Source organism: Talpa occidentalis, unplaced genomic scaffold (assembly GCF_014898055.3).
Source record: "Talpa occidentalis isolate TD23 unplaced genomic scaffold, MPIMG_talOcc4v2.1 talOcc4.4, whole genome shotgun sequence".
Taxonomy (NCBI): domain Eukaryota; kingdom Metazoa; phylum Chordata; class Mammalia; order Eulipotyphla; family Talpidae; genus Talpa; species Talpa occidentalis.
Window position 1 is genome coordinate 27897726 of NW_023604295.1, and position 6963 is coordinate 27904688.

The window sequence follows — 6963 nt, forward strand, 5'->3', positions numbered from 1 at the left end:
GAGAGAAAGCAAAGATAACAATGAGTTGTTGATGTCTAGAGTAAGACAGTGGTTATAAAAACATTTTGAACTGATATTTTCAAGTGTTACTAAGAAGCTTATTTACTACATTTAAGAGTTTAATCCTTCTTTAAACTTTCAGTAAGAAGACCTTCTCCACCTTTCCTTACCAAGAATTCTCATTGATGTTACTTGTAAATCTCTTGGGGTTCATAAATATTCACATACACAAATCGAGTACTGATAAAGTGATATAACTGCATGCATGAGTCAACACCTTGGAATTTATTTCCATAATCTTCAATTTGTAAACCAGAGAACAGTTTGTTTTTTCATCTGCACAGTAAGGTTTTAGAAATGTGATTGCTTAACTCTTTAAGGACAGAATCTTGGTTTGCAACAAGCAATGAAAGTGTTTAAAAAAAGAAAAACACAAGATCAAGGAATAGAAGCTTGTCATATTGAGAACTGTACCATACCTATGATTATGTCTCTGGATAGAACTGCTTTTTGGTATATTATCTTCCTTTAGTTCATGAGTATCTAAGGTCATCAATCCACATGGTCATGAAAAGATATCAATGTACATTTTTATTATTTGGAGGAAAAGCCACAGGTACTCTGTAAACAGCCTTTACCAACTGCTTGAAAATGATCTGTGACCTGAGCTCAGAAGCATTTCTTTGAGAGGTATTTATTTTGTTTTTTTATATTCATTTTTAAATTTTTTACATCATTGTTCATTTTTAAACAATATTTCTTCCCCCCACCCCCTCAGGTGTAGTCCCCATAGAGTTTCCTTCACCAATGCACCCGTGCACCATCACCTCAGTCCCCTGTGCTCCTCCCTCCCTCCCTTCGATCCCTCTCCCTCTTCCTCCTCTAAAGGATGTCTCTGATTTATTATTTCTGTTTTTGCTTTGTTAGGTTTTGTACTGTTATTACTTTTTTTACACTGATGTCTTATTTGGTTCCCCTATATTCCTGTTTTAAGTGAAACCATCCGGTATTTTCCTTTTTCCCTCTGGCTTATTTCACTGAGCATAATTCCTTCTAGTTCCATCCATGTTGCAGCAAATGGCATGAGTTTATCTTTTTTAATTGCTGAATAATATTTCATTGCGTACATGTACTACATCTTCTCGATCCAGTCATCTATTTTTGGGCATTTGTGTTGTTTCCAGGTTTTACCGATTGTAAATAGTGCTGCAATAAACATAGGTGTACAGGTGTTCTTTTGAATCAATGTTTTTGTGTGCTTTGGGTAGATCCCTGGGGGTGGAATTGCCAGGTTGTATGGTAGCTCCATTTTTAGTAGACTGAGGAAACTCCAGACAGCTTTCCATAGTGGCTGGACCAGTTTGCACTCCCCTCAGCAATGTAGGAGAGTTCCTTTTTCACCGCATCCTCGCCAACATTTGTTGTTGCTTGTTTTTTTGATATATGCCATTCTTATTGGTGTAAGGTAGTATCTCAGTGTAGTTTTAATTTGCATTTCCCTGATTATAAGGGATGTTGAGCATTTTTTCATATGGCCATTTGCATTTCCTCTTTGGAGAATGTCTTTTAAGTTCTTCTGCCCATTTCTTGACTGGATTGTTTATTTTGCTTTTGTTGAGTCATGTGAGTTCTTTGTATATCTTTGTGATCAGTCCTTTAGCAGTTGACTGGCACTGGCGTGCAAAGATTTTTTCCTAGTCAGTGGGGTGTCTCTCTGTTTTGGTTAATGTCTCATTTGCAAAAGGGATTTATTTTGGAAGAACATTTGGGGATAATAATTACAACCCTTGGAATTACATCATGTAATGATTTTTACCTTGTTTTTATTTCCTTTAAAATATAGGCCCACTGTTCTGGACTATGTAACCATTTGACTTTCATTGTTAACTAACTGACCTAAAAAGTCATCAGAGCATAAATTTATGACTTAGAAAAAAAGTTCAGTGGAGAAGCGCTTAGCTTTCTGGGCAGTTACATAATATTATACCAGCAGGCAAAATTTTGCCAATTGGGAATTATTATTGCAAAGCTACATATAGAGCAAGAAAATATAATATTATGGGACTGAAGATACTATTTAAAATTGTCAGCATATTTTATGAAAAACTGGGACAGAACTAATAAGACTTAATTTATAAGCATCAGGTCTATCCAGCTGTATTTATAAAGGTAATGTTAGCTATATAATAGAGAAATCCCCATTATCTAACAGGATTAGCATGAGAGAAGTTTATTTCTCACTTAGTAGAAACCTCAACTGATAAATGACTTTCTGCTAAATATTTCAGGGACCCAGATTCTGCTATCTTGTGGCTCTATCAACTTCAGTATGGTGGTTTTAAGGTTACTGTGTTCATCTGATGCATCAAACCAGAAGGGGAAAGAGTAAATGAAAATTATACATGCAAAGCTTTTTGGGGTAGTCCTAAAACGATATTTACCACCTTTGATCACACATATAATCACATACAACCACAACAGATATTGGGAAATAAAGTCCTCCTGAGTGATCAGCAAGAAGAGGACAGATTTGGCCTCTTTCCAAATTTTTTCCATAGCAGTGAACTGCTTTGTACTTTTTAATGTCAAAGCTAAAGTCTAAATGAATATAAAGTTTATATTGTCAATATTTTGGGTGAAGAAATACAATACTATCAGTAATAAATTTCCCTAAGTGTTCTGATTTGCCATTGTTTGGTTCAGGGGCATGAGAATGAGATTGTATCTAAGATTTAGTTTGGTAGTGACAGAATCATCTGGATTTATTTATTTTTGCTAGCTTAAATGATGGTCATATGCCCTAATTTGACATGTACAAAACAAGAGGTGGTTTATCGTGCCAAATGAGCTCACTTTATGGTCCTTGATCGTGGCAGCTCCTGAACACGATAAGCTCATTCTCTTGTCCCTTCTGTTAAAAAAAAAAAAAAAAATACTCCAATAGTTTTTTTTTTTTCTTTTTTGTCTCTAAGTAACATTCTTGAAATCTGTGCTATAATTAAAAGTAGCAGCATTCTCTGGTAATGGGGATCATGGGAATGTTCTCAGACCAATTTGTTTCTCAGCTCAAGTTTATCGTAGGGGCTGTTTTTGGTACAGGGACTCTCAAGGGAAATCAAGAGAAACTCAGAAACTTGTTCAGAATTTCCAGGTTAAGGGGGATGGCGAGACTGTGACAAGTGACTGTGCCACCTGAAATTTGATAAGCAGAAGTTCCCCAAACCAGAAGTTTTTTCCCTATGTACCTGTTAACTGCCCCTCCACATACACACATGAATTTTATTACTCAGCCCATAAAAAAATCAGAACTTCGAATATTCCATTTCATGAAGATATTAACATTTTTTCATTTAGAAATTTTTTAGACTATTGGGAAATAATTTTTAAAACGTTTATTAAATACTATGTTTAATAGTGATTTGTCTATTAAGCGACTAGAGTAACAGAAATTAGTCTTCATAGACTACCCTGGCCTTAAAATACTTCTTCCTTCTTAGAATTGCTAAGGACATTTTGTCATAGCATGCAACTAGCAATTTTCATTTATTGCTCTACATTGAAGTATTTAATTATTTTTCTCCACCCTCATCTTAATAATTAAGGAATTTTTCAAAACCAAATGTCTAATCTTATTATCTTAACAAATTAGCTATTTCTGATTTTTCTAATTTATTTCTTATCCTTATCTATATGTGTTTAAGGTCATGTTGCTATTCTTGTAGATATTTTTAACCTCTTTTTACCTATTTTAGTATACCACATAGTCCAGTTTTGAACTGGATTATTTATATTTAATAAGCATTTCTTGGCAAATGTGTTTGAGCTCCTATAATGTCCTAGGCACTGTTCTGGGTTCTGTAAAACTGCAATAAATGAGACAAATACTGCCCCAAGCCACTTACATTCTAGGAGTGAGTTTGGAGTGACATAGACAATAAAATGTAAAGATATAAATTTTATATTGAGGTAAATGAGAGAGGTTAAGACTTGAATGAGGAGAAGAATAGTGCTATGTGAAGACCCAGGGAAGAGCAACCCAAGGAGGAAATAGCAATTGCAAAAGATGCAGGTTTGCTGTTTTCCAGGTACAGCACGAAGGTCACTGGGCCAAAATAAAATAGTGAAGTGCAAGCAGAAGGAGATAAGGTGGAAAAAGTCAATAGGGAATTTTAGAGTACTTATAGGTGGTTTTAAATAATTTAATTTTAAAAATGAAAGCAAGGAAGACTCCTAGGCATCCAGCTACTACCCAGGAGGGTAGTACCATTTATTATGATAGAGATGATTTGATGATATTTATTTACTCAAATATTGATTAAATAATTATTTTGTGCCATATACTATGATGGACATTGTGGACAGGATTAATTCCCTAAGGAATTCTAATCTAAGCAAGAAATGATGAGAGTTGGCATTAAGGGGGAGGGAGAAGGATGAAGAGGAAATGACAAATTTAAGAGATATGTGGGAGGTGGAATTGGCAGAATTTGGTGCCTGATGTTGAGAGTGAGAAAAGATTCAGAGATGATTCTAAAATTTCTGATTTAAGTGGGTAGATGGCAATGCCATGAGCGAAGACGGGGAATGCATGATAAGAAATTAGTTTATGGAAGAAGTCCTTATTACATTAATAACAGTAGCTAGTGTCTATCGATTACTTCTTACATGTCAGGCACTGTGCTTCGTGCTTTTCACAAACAACTTTGTTTAATACTCAAAACTACTTATATTTATATGCTTTGTATGTGCTTATGTTGATATGCTTTGTATGTGCTATTGTTGTATATGCTTTGTATATGCTTTGTATGTGCTATTGTTGCTATTATTCTGTCTTTACAGAATAATCTAGGAATTATGGAGGTTAAATAGCTTACTCAATGTTAAATATTAATAAGTAGGAAAGCAAGCTTCAAAAAGATTAGGCATATTCATTGTGCTATTAGCTACCCAACTGCATACATTTGCCAAAAATTTTAAAAATTGTGTACTTATAATTGGTAAGTGTGTGAATTATTTAAACCAATGAAGAAGCAAATAAGTATCAAAAAATCATGGTAACAATATTTGTAGATGTTGGAATTGAGTTGCTGTAGTTACTCAGGGGTACTTAATATACGTATAATGATAGACCTAGCTCTTGGGACATGACCTGGAGATACAGATTTGAGAGCTGTCAACATAAAGTGTTTGATTACATACACTATGCTGTCTCCCTCTAGTTTGTCTTCCCTGTTTGGCTTTTTTTCACCCATAGTGTGTTTTCTAACGTATCTTTATAAATCTACTTGCCCTGTGTCCTTTTTAGGAGGAAAGAGAAACAAACCCTTTCTTAGGATATTAATAAGGAAGTAACCGCAGGGGAATGCAGGAATATTTTTTAAGAAAGGAAAGCCACCATATTTATATGCTAATAGTTAATAGAAAGGAAAACATTTAAGATCTACTGTTTTATGTGAAATCTAGAAAAGCTTTCTTCCTAGAAGGAGGAGAGAGAGGGAAGGTGAAGTAAAAATTTAAGTGGTCGCTGAAAAGTTGATGACCACAGTTTTTTTGGTGATATCAGTCCAAGTGCTTGCATGATCCATGACTGATAACATGAAGGTAGTAACTGAGATGATTGGAATAATATGACACCAGGTTGAAACTTCCAGAACTGACTTATTTGAAGAATCTAAACTTCTAGTGCAGGAACAGCAGCATCTGGTTGAAAATGGCAACATTCTTATCATTGCCTCCAACACAGAAACCCTGTGCTGATTAGTCACAGACCACTTGACTGAAACTGAAAAACTCCAACCACCTCTACTTTGTCCCTGTAAATCCCTCTTGCCCTACCAATTTCTGACTTATAACTTCCCTGACCTTCAGACTTCTTGAATATTTTTTGCCTTGTTTTTCAGTAAAAGAAAAAAGAAAGAGTTATAGAGGCACTAAGTTGAAGTGTTATTAAAGCTTGAAATGTGTTTGCATCCAAAGAAATAGTTCCAGAGAGGGCATCACTTGCCAAGGTTATAAAAGAAGTTGGTAGAAAAGTCAGAGACTCTGCTTTTTCTACTGCTCTGAGATGTCTACCATAGCGAGAGTACCATAAAGGAAGGATCAAAGAGGCAAAAGGGGGCAGCATTATGCAATAAATAAAGTATATCAACTTCGTCCTTTCCAAAACACTGGTATGGAATTCACATTATTTTTTCTTAATTCTGGCTATTTTCATTTCCACAATTTATTACTTTAATTTCCATCAGTGATCAGATACATTGATCTAATAATCCATATTTCAATAGGACCATTATCCTTTTATCATTCAAGGGATGACCTTCCTTTAGCTGAAAAGAATGGGGTGATGAGGTGGATTAAATCACTGAGGTAAATTTAAAAGTCTGGTGTCCATGACTGAGGATCCCTTCCTTTTCCCCAAGGAAGAACTTCTACACCCAGCTCATCCCAAAGGCACAGGGGGCAAGAGATCAGGCAGGCTAATTAACTTAGATCTCTCCCTTTGGCCATGGAAATCATTAATCATAAAACTTCCACATGGCCACTGATCTTTTAATGATGATTTTAATTTGCATACTAAGCAAACAGTCTCCAGAATGGTACTTTGAGCAGAATAAGCCATTCTTAGGCAGGTTATTTCAAAGTCAATTGCACTTGAATATTCTTTTCCATAAAGTCATTTTCATTTTGACAACTTCATTTTGTAAATACCATCACTGGGATGTCATTTGCTTGGTACTAGGCAAATTAATTCCAATCAAACATTTATTAGTTTTAATAAAAGGGGAAAACATTTCAATATAAATTTCTTTTAAAATTATAGTGGTTGTGAAATAGTTTGTATTGTAGAACTAGCAGGGACTTAAGAGATTTTCTACTACAGGTGAATTACAAATAAAATGATCCAGAGATGTTAAGTGATTTGTCAGAGGTCACAGAGCAACTGACTGGCAGAGCCAAGCTGGG